The 14,505-nt window shown below is 43.7% G+C and overlaps 1 protein-coding gene and 1 long non-coding RNA gene across 5 annotated transcripts in view; one reads left to right on the plus strand and one right to left on the minus strand.

Moving 5' to 3' along the window:
- The window catches only part of LOC309861333, a 37,823-nt gene that overhangs the window by 9,083 nt on the left and 14,235 nt on the right, over positions 1-14,505 (plus strand). The gene's annotated exons all lie outside the window — the stretch shown is intronic.
- SRD5A1 (steroid 5 alpha-reductase 1) overlaps positions 6,155-14,505 on the minus strand; it is a 58,526-nt gene continuing 50,175 nt past the window's right edge. The window contains exons 9-10 of one of the 3 annotated variants that reach the window (XR_014309875.1): positions 11,125-11,290; positions 7,819-8,112 (exon numbers count right to left, since the gene is read on the minus strand). The gene's annotated coding sequence lies outside the window, so the exon portion shown is untranslated. Of the gene's footprint in view, positions 6,486-7,818; positions 8,113-9,402; positions 9,900-11,124; positions 11,291-14,505 lie in introns of those variants that run through there. The other 2 variants (XR_014309876.1, XR_014309874.1) reach the window with 2 other exon arrangements.

Genomic DNA, 14,505 nt, shown 5'->3' on the forward strand with positions numbered 1-14,505 from the left:
ACGCGGGGGCCCCCCCGGGAGACGCGCGGCTCGGACGCTCTTCCTCTCCGGCTCGGTCCGGCGGCGCTTCTAGGACTCGCTGCCGTCGTTTCGCGGCGGCGCGGGTGCCCCGCGCCCTGACCCCGTCGGGGGCGCTGCCTTCCCGCCGCTCGCGGGAGACACAGAAAGGGCCGCTCCCCAGCATCTTCCTTGCGGAACGTCCGGAGCCCACGGAACGGGCCGGCCCGGCGCGGGCGTTTCCAGAGTCCGAGCTCGGACGGAGACCAGCGGCGCGCCGGCCGGTCTCGGATGCGCGCCGGAGGGTCTCGGGTGCGCGGCGGCCGGTCTCGGGTGCGCGCCGGAGGGTCTCGGGCGCGCGCCGGCGGGTCTCGGGTGCGCGCCGGCCGGTCTCGGGTGCGCGCTGGAGGGTCTCGGGTGCGCGCCGGCCGGTCTCGGGTGCGCGCCGGCGGGTCTCGGGTGCGCGCCGACCGCTCGGCTGGCGAGCGCGTGAGAGGCGGGAAGGTTGACGTTCAAACTGGGACACCTGGAGACTCAGTCTCCTGAGGTCCAAGACGTGACACGTGATTTTATGGGAGGAAAAATATATGGTAAATTAGGCTGGAAATATTTTCTACTTCTGTGGGCCCCCCCCCAGGATAATTTGAGACAAAACCAGGTATACTATTTTCAACTACTGGGTCGTGAAACATGAAACGACAGTTTGATGGGTCAGTATAATATTTTAAGAATGATGACAGAGGGCACTGTCATCACTGGCTCGGCCGCGGAGCGTGCAACGTGACGTCAGGGTCGTGAATTCGAGCCCCATGTTGGGTGTACAAATTCCTTAAAAATAAATAAATATGGAATAAAATATAGTGCAAACTTTAAGAATAATGATCAGCTAAAGCAAAGAGAAGAGCTATTTATAGAATACTTTTTTTGTGAGTCATTCTTAGCATTTCCTCCCCCAGTCAAATACCCTTATTTCCACCATCTGCCTTTATACCCTACATTTAAAACTTTAATGCATTTTGAATTGATTTTCCTATAAAATGTGACATAGGAAATCTAATTATTTTTTTCAAATGATCAGTCATTCAGTCCAATTACTATTTCTCTGATTGTTGAGATTATGATATACTAAATTCTTACAAACACTTGTGTGTTGGAAAGTTTTGTTTTTTTTTTTTTTTTTTTTTTTTTTGCTCTGATCATTAATGGTCTATTCATTCCTTGACCAGAAAAATACAATTTTAATTATTAGATTGTAAATTGATCTGTTTAGTGTCTGGTAAGGGGGGGATTTCCCACCTCCAAAATTGAATGTTTTTGTACAAGAAACAAGTTACCATGTGTATTCCAATAAATGTGTTGTCCTAGGTAAATCTTAGAATAATTTTTTCAAGGTTAAGAAAAACCATAATTCTATGGATTCAAATGCATTAACTGTTACATTTTTAGATTTTATGAATTAGTTCTATTAAATTGTATTAAATATATATAAAAATTAATATGTCTTCCCACCCAGAAGGATATTTTATCACTTTACTTACTCAGAAATGTGTGTCTGTAAGTTTTGTTAGTGACTGTTATTAGTTATTCGTGACTTCACAGAGACTCCGCGCATTCTCTTCTAAGTTTATTGATGGTATCTTTATTTTTTTTTACTAAAAATATAGAGATGATTTTTTAAAACTTTCCTTGTTACTGCTGCTGTGTCAGAAAGATACTGATTTCTGTATGTTGGATCGCTAACCAGCCACTCCATTTGAGTTTGTTATTAACTAAAGCAGTTTTAAGAAGTTGATTTCCTTGGGCTCCTCAGATAGACGATCAAACTGTCTGTAAAGACAGATGATACTGCTTCCTGGTTTTCAGTATGCAGCTTCATGTTTTTCTCATCTTATTTCATTGTCTAAAATTTCAAATCAGTGATGAACGGTACTAGTGATTGCAGGATTTTTTTGTATTCTTGATTTTAAGGGGAGTGCCCATATTTTTAAATTGCTAAATATACTTTCATTGGTGGTTTACAGTAGGTTCTACAATAGGTTCTTGTAATAGATTACAAGAAAATTGCATTTTAAAAAATTTTTAAGATTTTATTTATTTATTTGACAGACAGAGATCACAAGTAGGCAAAGAAGCCCACAGAGGGAAGGAGGAAGCAGGCTCCCTGCTGAGCAGAGAGCCCTATGTGGGGCTCCATCCCAGGACCCTGGGGATCATGACTCAAGCTGAAGGCAGAGGCTTAACCCACTGAGCCACCCAGGTGCCCCAGAAAATTGCATTATATTCCTAGTTCTAGAAGCTTTTTAAAAATTCGGAAGTGAATATTATCAAATACCTTTTTTTTTCAAATACCTTTTTTATATTTATCAAGAAGGCCTATAGTCTTTTCCTCTTCACCTAGTTATTCATTCAAGAATAATAAAATGGTTTCATTTATGTTAAATTATTTTTACATTCCAGCAATAAGATATACTTTAGACTGGGGGGATTATTACTAGAATAGACTACTAGACAATATACATTAATATTTATTAAAGTTTTTGTGAGTCTTATATAGTTGACATAGTGGCATTTGTTCCCTAAAAATTTCATGATAATGACTTGTAAAATTATCTGACCACAACAAAATTCTTGAAGACAGATTTTTGATAACTTCTGAAATTTCAAGATCCTTTTCCTGGTTTCCTGTTTATCAAATCCTCTTCAGCTATTTGCATCTTTCTAGCAAAACATCAATGTTTTCAAGTTGATAGCGTGAATCCATGTTTCTATCAATTTCTTTTTGGTATTTCTGAATAGTTTTGCCTTTTGTTTTTAAGTACTGTTTTTTGGTAATTGATTCATTAAAGTTATATGACATTCTGAACTGTACAATCTAACAATATAAAATGACCTCCTGTGCTCTATTCATTCTCTTTGTGCTGTATGTAAGTCAGCATTCTGTCAGAAGAACAGAGCCACTGTTAGTATTATGAGAATAAGAGAATAAGGGACTTATCCTAGGAATTAGAGCTTCCAGGTGTGGGAGGAGCTCAGTGAATGAAGGTCTAGAAAGGGAAAGGGAGGATCAGAGAAGCCATTTACCAGCTCACTGAAGACCCAGAGCTAGTGGACATAAGGGACCTTGCAGGTCTAGCCTCCACAGGTGGGACCACACAGGGCAGCGCCCATGGTGAAATCTAGGGAAACTTTTGCCTCAAGGGAGATCTTGCCTCTGAGTAACTGTCACCTGTGTAGGACCCACAGGTGTCTGGTGGTGGCCTGGGCACATGGTTGATTAGAAGGGCCAGCAATCAGGAGGATGAGTTGGACCCAGAGTGGGGGAAAGTAAAGATAGCTAGGGTCTACCAGTTGTCTGTGCATTTGTCTGTCACTACAGGTGGCCATCACATCCTTCTATGATTAGTGACTTCTGCTGCTAAGGTTGAGCATTCCGGACTTCCAAGTTTGTGCATTTCTCCTTTCAGGTCTAAACAGAACCATACAGAAAAGGGGGTTCTGGGAAATGTAGTTTCATTAGTCTTCACCTGATTTATATACTACAAACCAATATACATTGAATTATTGTTTGGCATATAATTGCTATTTTCGTTTTGATATATTTTCTCAGTATGCTCTGTAGCATACTTTGATACTTGTTTAAATAGATTTTTTTCCTGATTTTAAAATAAAAAGTTATCTAGATAATCACTATAAGAATATTGTGAGAATGTATAACCAATATTAGCATGGGAAAAATAAAATGATGGAAATATTTGATTACTTCATAAGTCATAAAGAGAGAAAAAAGGGACATAAAGCAGAGGGATGGAATAAAAGGCAAACAGTGAGATGGTAGATATAAACACAACTCTATCAGTCGTTACATTAAACGTAAATAGCCTAGATATTCCACGAAAAAAGATGAAGACTGTGACTCATAGCTTTTAAAATCCAACTATACACCATTTACAGAAAACAGACTTTAAGCACCAAGACACAGGTAGGTTGAAAGTAAAAGGATGGAAAGTGATATGCTTGGTAACCAGACCAGAAGAAGTTGATATAGCTACACTGATGCCAAACCAAGTCAACTTTAAGGCCAGCATGTTACCAGAGATAAACATCTGAGCATGAGAAAGGGGCCAACCCACTAAGAAGATATCACAAATCTTAATCTGTGCATATAATAACAGAGCTTTAAAATACATGTGAAGCAAAATTGACAAGACATAGAGGATAGATGAACTCACAATCATAATGGTAGGTTTTTGTTTTTTCTTTATTTGACAGAGAGAGAGAGAGAGAGAGAGAACACAAGCAGGGGGAGCAGCAGATGGAGAGGGAGAAGCAGGTTCTCTTCTGACCAGGGAGCCTGATGTGGGGCTCAATCCCAGGACCCTGGGATCATGCCCTGAGCCGAAAGCAGATGCTTAACTGACCGAGCCACCCAGGTGCCCCCATAATGGCAGATTTTAACATATTTCAAATGTGTTATAGAATTATTAAAAAGCAAGAAAGTTGAATAATGCAATTAGCAAAAGACTTAATTGACATATATAGAGCACTGCCCTCTAAACCCACAATATGCACATTGTTTGGAATCACACATGAAGCATTTACCAAAACTGATCATGGCTGGGCAATAAAGCCAGCCTCCAAAAACTCTTCACAGTTAAAATAATAAAGAATATTCTTCCCACAGTGGAAGTAAAGTCGGGGGAGGGGACTAGAAAATCCCCCAACTGTTTAAAAACTAAACTACACAATTCTAAATAACCCATGGGTGAAAGAAGAAATCAGAAAAGACAATGGAGAATATCTGGTGGAAGTAGGTGATAATGAAACTATGACCAATTAAAACCTGTGCTGGAGGGGTGCCTGGGTGGCTTAGAGGGTTAAGCCTCTGCCTTCAGCTCAGGTCTTGATCTCAAGGTCCTGAGATCAAATCACGCATCGGGCTCTCTGCTCAGCAGGGAGCCTGCTTCCCCCTTTCTCTCTGCTTGCCTCTTTGCCTGCTTGTAATCTCTCTCTCTCTTTCTGTCCAATAAATAAATAAATAAAATTCTTAAAAAAAAAAAAACACCCTGTGCTGGAAAGCTAAAACTGAGTGTAAAAGAAAAACTCACAGCTTGAAATTATTACAAAGAAGATGGGCTGAAAGTCAGTCTCTCAAGAAACTAGAAAAAGAATAGCAAATCTAAAATGTGGAAGAAAGAATGAATAAGAACAAGGGCAGAGGTCCACGAAATAGGAAACAAATTCACAATAGAGAAAAGTCAAAAAGCTCCTTCTTTGAAGACCTCAATAAAATTGATCAAGAAAAAGGAAAAAGACTATCCCCAAATCAATAATATATTATATGTTAACTAACTTGAATTTAAATCAAACCAAGAAATTTAATTAAAAAAAGGAGAAAGAAAGAAATATGTATAACCAATATTAGAAAAGGAAAAAGGGACATAACTATACACTGCGTAGCCACCCATGTCACACACTCTTGCAAAGATTGAAAAAGAAGGGATGACTCCCCAATCAGATTTGAGGCCAACGAAACATTATACCAAAACCCATCAAGGACATCACAGAAAGGAAAATGGTAGGCTAGTCTTTCTTTTGAAGGCAGATGCAAAAATCCTAGATAAAACATAAGTGAAATTCAACAACATATAAAAATAATAATACATTAGGTCAAATTTGGGTTTATTACAATGTAAGACTGATTTAACACTTAAAAGTCTATGTAATTTACCACATTAACATCAAGAATATAAGAACCATATGATCTAGATAGATCCAGAAAAATAAAACATTTTATGAGATTTAATGCATTAAAAAAAAAAAACAACCGAAACTCTTGAAAACATGGGGTAAAATGGTCCATCTTCAATCTAATACAAAACGTAAACAAAAACTTTAAGTAAACTTCCTAATGATGGACTATTGAAGCTGTCCTCATAGATCAGGAATGAGTCAATGATGCCACACAATTCGCCATTATATTGTAGGTCCTATGTGTGTGTGATAAGGCCAGGGGGAAAAAAGGCAGAAGAATTCTAAAGAAAGAAATAAAACTCATTATTTGCCGAAGACATGATTGTGTACCTGGACAAGCCAAAGAGATTTACATAAAGTATTTACATTAGTAAATTTAGAGAGGTTACTGAATATAAAACCAAAACACCCCAAAAATCAATTGTATTTCTCAGTGCAGTAATTAACAAGGAGAACATGAAATTTCAAAAATGCCTCATTTACAATAGTATGAAAATCAAATACCTAGAAATAGATACATTAAAATATGTGCAAGACCTTTAGACGAAAGCTTCAAAGCATCCTTGGGAGTCTAAGTGCTCCGTGCGTGGAGGGCACGTCATCTCCAGGGACTGCAAAACCAGCATTGTAAGGGCGCCAGTTTTCTCAGATTGATCTGTGGGTTGAACCCAATCCTAAGCAAAATTCCAGCGTCGTGAAGCTTGGCAAGCTGATTCCAAAAATGGAAATGCAAAATGCTAAAATAGCCAAGAGGATCTTGAATTAGAACAAAGTTGGCTTCCTTCTGCTCAGACACTTCCTTCAACTTCTAACCTAAGCACATCAGCTTTTTGTAGGCACAATTTATAAAGAGTACATGCTTGTACTTTGTTTTAAGGAACTTTTTGAAAGTTTTCTTTCTTACTCTGGGGTATTACATCATTTATATTTTTTTATTCTGGTTGCTATACTTTTCCTTACTTCTCTTATGTTGTTCTTTGTTCCACTTCTTTGTTGTTTCTTCATTTTCATTTTTTAAATTAAATTTAATTTCATTTTTTCACTAGTGTGGAGAGGTGCTTTACAATATTTTCTGGTCTTTGAAAGTTACATATCCTGGTTTTTAACTCTAACAATGATTGTATTGATCATTCTTAACACAGGTTCACGAGCTAGCCTTTTCTGATTCTCAGGGTGAAGGTTTGAATGTCATTTTTTTTTGTAAAAGATTTTATTTATTTGAGAAAGAGAGAGCACAAGCAGGGGAGGAGCCGAGGGAAGGGGTGAAATAGAACCCCCAACCCACTACTGAGCGTGGAGCCCCCAACAGCTCGGCTCTATCCCAGGACCCCGAGACCATGACCTAAGCCAAAGTCGGATGCTTAACCCACTGAGCCACGCAGGCGTCCCTACATGTTACGTTTTGATTTGTCATCTATTGCCGCATCTCCCCAAGCGTCCGAGGACACACACGTGCACGCACCCTCCCACCCGCCCCCCCCCGTGCTTGCCGTTTTATCTACTAACCACTTTTCCACCTTTTAAGTATAATCTGGCATCTTATATCCACTTATTTAATTTCACTGTTTTTTACACTCGAACTCCTCCCTTTCATGAATAAACGCATTATTGATGTTCTAAGAGTCCTGCACTCCTCCCAGCCACATGCAGTCTCTTTTCAGGCCCCCACTTTTGCCTCATGTCTTCGCTTGAAGGAGCACATCTTCACCCAACGCACTCCAGTGTTTTGAGCCACCAAAACGTGAGTTTTTATTACACTCGGACAAGGTGTAGTGGGGGTTGTTTTGGCCACTTCCCTTGGTTAAAAGTTCAAGTGGGATAAAGTAAAAATGACATGAAATATAGGAAGAAAATGTCTGAAAGCATTACATTTTTGTAAAGATTTTATTTATTTATTTGTCAGAGAGAGAGCGAGCGAGAGTGAGCACAGGCAGACAAAGTGGAAGGCAGAGTCAGAGGGAGAAGCAGGCTCCCTGCGGAGCAAGGAGCCCGATGTGGGACTCGATCCCAGGACGCTGGAATCATGACCTGAGCCGAAGGCAGCTGCCCAACCAACTGAGCCACCCAGGCGTCCCAAAGCATTACATTTTTTTAAAAAGAGAAACATTTTGGAAGAAAAATAATTGGAGGAAACTTGTCCTTCCAGGTATCACACAACAACGTGAGAGTACAGTACTCCAACAGACATAGTAGATTGAACGGCATAGCACATCCCAACAATGCAGTATCCCACAAATCTCGTGTCTAGTAAATTAACAAGCAAAGTAGTGAACAGCAAAAGAGACCCAGGCAGATGTAGAGTCCAGTGAATGAAAAGATGTGGTATTTCAAACGTCTGAGGAAAAGACGATGTACTGGCTTTTCCTAGGGGAAAAGAAAAGATAATGTGACTTTGAAGCAGAGGGTTCCCAGATTTCATAAACACTGATGCAGGCAGTTCTGTGTTTGGTCCCTGAGAGGTGGGCGCGTTAGAGTCACAGCTGACACTTAGTCGCACCTGTTGTAGTGTAGGTGCGTGTGCAAGACTGCATGTGTGTCTGTGGTGGTGTGAATGTGTGTGTGAGGGAATGCATGGTGTGTGTGTGGAATGAGTGTGTATGAGTGAATGTGTGGGAGTGAATGTGGTATGTGTGTGTGAATGTGTATGAGTGAATGTGTGTGAGTGAATGTGTGGTGTGTATGAGTGAATGTGTGTGAGTGAATGTGGTATGTGTGTGTGAATGTGGTGTGTCAGTGTGACTGAGTGAATATGTGTAGTGTTAGTGTGTGTGAGTGAACGTGTGGAGGTGTGTGTGTGTGTGAATGTGTGTGAGCGAATGTGTGGTGTATATGAGTGAATGTGAGTGATTATGTGTAGTGTGAGGGTGAATTTGTGTGAGAGTGAATGTGGTGTGTGTGTGTCAGTGAGTGTGAGTGAATGTGTAGGAGTAAATGTGTGTGTGTGAGTGAATGTGGTGGTGAGTGTGACTGAATGTGTGTGAGTGAATGAGTTGTGTGTGTGTGGTGTGAGTGTAAGTGAATGTGTCAGTGAATATGTAGTGTGAGGGTGAATTTGTGTGAGAATGTGGTGTGTGTCAGTGAGTGTGAGTGAACGTGTGAGAGTGAATGTTGTGTGTGTGTACATGTGAATGAATGTGTTTGTGAGGGAGCGTGAGTGAACGTGGTGCGCGTGTATGTGTTGGGGATGCAGGTGTCTGTAGGGGAGGAAGCAGGGCCATTTGAGAAGGTGGTGCTCTAGGAAGCGGGAACAGAAGCAGCGAGGGGAAAACCAGACGCTGTGGGGCCCAGGCCCGGCGGGTGGTGATCGGCCCGGCCTACACATGCAGCTTCCTTGGTCACCTCTAGCTCCATGATGAACGTCCCAATTTCACAGGTAAGAAAAGTGAGGTTCAGGGTTTAAATAACCTTCCCAAGATCCCGATCTTAGGCAGTCTGAGCCCAAAGCCTACTCCTTGCCCCGTGTAGTGTGGCCCCCGCGTGGGCTGTGTGCGTCCCTGCACCCGCGGGCCCCGCCACCCTGCCCCAGGCGTGGCCCTTGCTTGCCCGTGTGCTGCTCAGCTGTGCGAGTGGGGGGACGCACACCCCAGGGGACGCGGCTTAAAAGTGAACGTCCCGCGGTCATCCCTTACCCCCACTTCAGTCGTTAGCCGTGTAACAGCGATTCTCTTGAACTTGGATTTTCTGATCCCGTCTGGCTGAATGCCTTGTGGGGTCTGCCGGGCAGCTTTCTCGGGTCACAGACCAGCCTCAAGCCCATGTGTCAGAGGGCCTCGCCGGACACTGGAGACAGCTCTGCCTTTCAGAACGGCTGTATGCGAACAGCACGGAATAATGTCCAGCTTATAATCCGAGACTCGGGGTGGGGGGAGAAACTACTGTCCTAGAAGAAGTCTGGCCATCTGTTGGTATACGATGTTGGTTGACCTTGCCCCTTCTCTTAATACACTCCAGGGCTTGAACAGGGCAGCTGGGGACAGGAGAGCCCAGGAAGGAGGTTTGCGTGTGGTCCTGGCCCTTTATTCAAACATCTTAGTGTCCCTTCAGGATTCTAACACAAAACTACTGTCGGGCACCCGAGCCTTCATACCAGCTTTCTTCCCTGTGTATCACGCAGGAGTGATACACCTCTGGGCTGACCACTTGAGAGAAAACTACCAGAAAGACAGAGTGAGGCCCTTACAGATCGGAAATTTAATTTGGTGGAAATAGTTGGGCCAAGTAGTTGAATATACTTGACAGGCTGATCTGGCCTTGGGAGTAAAGGGGGCAGGGACATAAGAGGCTGACCCTGAGGACAGAAAGGAATTCCTATCAAAACTCCTTGACCAAGAATACAGTCAGGTCTCCAGCCTAGCTCTGCCAACTAGCTACCAGGAAGGTAAAGACGACTTCCAGGTTAAAACAATACTGGAGTGCCCCGTATTTCTATCAAGCCCAACCCCTTCCTGGGTCCTACAGGTCAGGCCTGGGTCGCTCACCAGCCTGTCCAGCCCCTCTGACCCCACTCTACCCAACTGCAGCCACTTTGGCCTCCGGGCCAGGCTCGGAGCCCCAGCCAATTCCTTTGTCTGGAAGGTCCTCTACCCCCCGCCATGGCTGACTCCTCACCTGTCCTGCTTTCACCTTAATATCAGCTTCTTGGAGCGATGGTGGTGGATATCCACCCCCCCCCCACACCCATTTCCCCACCATCTAAAGAAGTGCTGGGGGATGAATGGTGTCCCCCCAAATCCTACATTGAACCCTAATCTTAGAACCTCGGAATGTGACTATATTTGGAAGTAGGACCTTGAAAGAGGGGATTCAGTTAAAATAAGGCCATTGGAGTGGGGCCTAGTCCAACAGCACTGGTGTCCTTATAGGAGATTAGGACACACAAAGACACACATGGCATGTCGCCATAGAGAATAGACCATGTGGGGCCACAGTGCAGGGGGCCCTTGTGCACACCACGGACAGAGGTCTCAGGAGGAACTGAACCTGCCCACACCTTGATCTTGGACTTCCAGTTTCTGGGTCTGGGAGACATGAATGAGGAGAACAAAGACAAGAAAAATGTAACCAACACTGAACCATCTTCTGTGTGGTCCACAGATGCACATCTGAGATGTATGGAACATGCTTTGCTAAAGGGTCTCATGACTAATGTTTTACTAGATAACGAAGGGTAACCTTATCTTGACAATAGTTAGGTCCTTCTAAGGTCCTAGAAACCTCACTTTCAACAGACACAAATTCTTTAGAGACTTTGCTATCCCTGACACTTACTAACATAACAAAGGCAACTTTTTGCACAGAAAATGTCTTGAGAATTCTTTCTTGACCATTCACTCACTGACCCCCACATCATAATTTGGCTCCCAGAGTGGGGCCTACCTTTTCGTCTGGACTCCGAGTCATAGTACAGTGCATAGTGCAAACTTGGTGAGTGACTCCCAGAGTGACTCCCTCTTCTTCACTCTCACGCCGGGGCTCTTCCAGGAGTGCGGTCTCAGTGGAACCCGTTCACGTGGATTGCTTAGGCTGTAGTCCTCTAGCCATTCTACGGGGAGGAGAAAGTCTGGGTTTTGGCTAGAAGCTAGTATCATGGCCAGAATGGTAATGAGACCCAGAAACTTGATGCCCTCTCTTCCTTCCTGTTCTTATACAAAGTTGTCTACCTCGGGAACGGGACAGGCACTTAAGTCATCATGACGGCTGCCAATCTTAAGACTTCCATGTGAGGTTTCCTCCTCATTGGTCTAATGTGATCCTCTTCACATCCCTGGTCTAGTTGCTTCTGGCCATGGGACCTCCGCTTGGAGCCGGCCAAAACCAATACGCAATTGAATTAAAACCCAACCAGGGACCTGTTTCCAAGGGAAGTTGGCTGTGAAAGACGCCATGTGTTGGAATGTTGCTTAGACCATGATGGACTTCTATCCTCACTGCTTTCCGTCAATGTTCTCTGCTAACTACTTACAGCATTGTGTAATTTCCCCTTGTAAAACTTTTCTAGTGTTTTCCATGGGTTGAAAACAGCAGGTTCTTCTTGGCACAGCACATTAGTTAGGTCCATTCACTGGCACCCATTTGTAGCCCAGGACACAATGCGGGAAATGGAGGGATGCCAGCATCCCTCCTATAGTGCAAAACTGCATTCGTAGCAATTTTGTTGGAGGGATGCCTCCAGTTGCTTTGACTCTAGAAACCTCGAACACATCCTGCATGGAACTCCACCATTTCTTGGTAATGGACCTTTCTCTACTTTTCTAGGAACACAGGTTCTTCTTTAGTCCCCAAGGATTTTCTCTTGGTATGCCTTTTAACCCTCTAGAGTCAATTCAGACGGCAAGAGTTAAGAAAGACAAGCCTGTTCATCATCGCCTTCTCCTTTTCCTCCCCCCCTCCTTCTCCTCCTCACCAGCACCACTTTTTCTCCTCCTCTTCCTCCTCCTCCTCCCCTTCCCACTCCTCCTCCTTCTCTTTCCTCTTCTTCCTCTTCCCCTTCCTCCTCTTCTTCTTCCTGAGGAAAAATGGCCCATTAATGGGACATTAAACTTGAATATGATGCACCAGTTAGATCTCTCCTGCAGGAAACAGGGCAAGTGGACAGAGGTACACTATGTCCAAGCCTTCAAGGTCCTAAAACTGGGATCCCAACCTCAGGGGCTCTTGCAGAATGTGTTTGGCCACTAGCCAGGCTAATAAGCCCCCTCCTGATGTATTGGATGATGAATGCCCATTCCTCCTAATAAACCTCGGCTACCGGAGGAGCCACAAGCCTCCCACTAAAGGAGACATTGATGCTATCACTAGCCCTCTTCCTTACAAGCCTCAAGACCCCTCTGCTCCAGGTCCAGTTGGACACACCAGGAACAGAATTCCCCATCTCCTGGCAGTTCCCCCTAAATCAGTGTTGCATCCCTTAGGGAGGCTGCTAATGGAGAAATGGGCATTATCGGAGTCCATGTCCTGTCCTCCATGGCACACTTGGCTCAGATAAAATAACTATTAGGTCAATGTTCTGGGAACCTTTTTCAGTTTTTCAAGGGTTTTGAACAAGTAGTCACTGTGTTTGATTTGACCTGACAAGATATACATAAATATATCTTGTGTATATACACATACACACATATATATGCATATAGGGATGATGTTATATATATGATATATGATAAACACACATATGTGACATGTGTCTGTCTATCATATTGAATCTTTGTTGAGGAAAAACTGGCCACAAGAGATGGAGAATGTTATCTAAGGGGCACTGCTGTCCCAGTGACTGAGCCACACTGGAAATGTCAGGAAAACGGAGGGAGAGAGAGAGATGCGATCCTATGACCCCTTCCCTGTTAGAAGAAATGAAAAAGGATTCTCCAAATCTGTAAATTTGAACAAAATCCGGAAAGTCCCCCAAATTGCTGCTGACAATCCGGCTGTTGCAGGCTTCACAGAAGCTCTCTGTAAATATACACACCAGGACCCGAAGACACCGGCGGGAATAGCTACTTTAAACACAGTCTATGTGAGCTGGTCGACGCCTGACATCTGCTGAGATGCAGTTTTTCTGGTCTTTCCATCCTGTTCCACTCCACTCCTTGGGCAAGATTTCATATATAAACCAGGGAGCTGTTCTGCTCTTATAAGGAAGAGTATGGCTTGTCCTCTTGAACACTTGGAGACCAGACCCTTACCCTGACATCCCTTCTAATATCCGGAAGGTAGTAAACCCACAGGTCTGGGATTGCCCTGTCCCAGGATGGACTCTTAAAGCCCAACCTGTGAAAGTGGCCTTAAAAGACCCAGCCGCTATGCCTCATAGGAGACAGTTTCCCTTAAAGCCAGAGGCAGAATGAAAGCTGGGTTACACCACTTCTTTGACGTTTCTCAAACCTGGTACTTTAAGGCCTTGTCAATCTCCTTGCAACGCTTCAGTTTTACCAGTCAAGAAGCCAAGCGGGGACTCTCGAACGGCCTAAGATCGAAGAGCTCTACGTGGGACGTGGGTCCCTTTTCATCCCATGGCACCGAGTCCGTATACTCTTCTCTCCCAGGTCCCTGGGGATCCCCATTGGTTTACAGTACTTGATTTATTTGTTTAATTTGAATTCAATTAGCCAACATATAGTCATCATTAGTTTTGATGGAGTGTTCAGTGATTCATCTGTTGCATGTAACACTGCTTGACTTAAAAGATGGCTGCCTCTGCATCCCGCTAAGTGAGGAGGCACAGCCTCTACTCGCTTTTGAATGGGCCTCACCTTTAAGCCCACAGGCAGCTCAATTAACCTGAACGGTCTTGCCCAGGGATTTAGACTGTCCTCACTTGGGGCTGCCCTCAGTAAAGACTTCCCAGAGGGATCCTTGCCTCATGGGACTATAATTCAAAATGTAAAGGATATTTTATTTTATTTTACTTTATTTTATATTTTATTTATTTATTTTTAAATATTTATTTTATTTATTTGACAGAGAGAGAGAGAGACAGGGAGAGAGGGAACACAAGCACAGGGAGTGGGAGAGGGAGAAGCAAGCTTCCCTTTGAGCAGGGAGCCTGATGCGGGGCTCGATCCCAGGACTCTGGGATCATGACCCAAGCTGAAGACAGACGCTTAAGGACTGAGCCCCCCAGGTGTCCCATGTGGTTGACATTTTAATCCATAGTCCCACAAAGGAAATGTCGGATAGTAATTCCATAACCTCACTTAATTTCTTGGCAGACAGAGGGCATCACGCCTCCCCTAAAAAGGTACAAATATCTACACAGAAAGT

Source organism: Mustela nivalis (assembly GCF_964662115.1).
Source record: "Mustela nivalis genome assembly, chromosome: 3".
NCBI lineage: Eukaryota > Metazoa > Chordata > Mammalia > Carnivora > Mustelidae > Mustela > Mustela nivalis.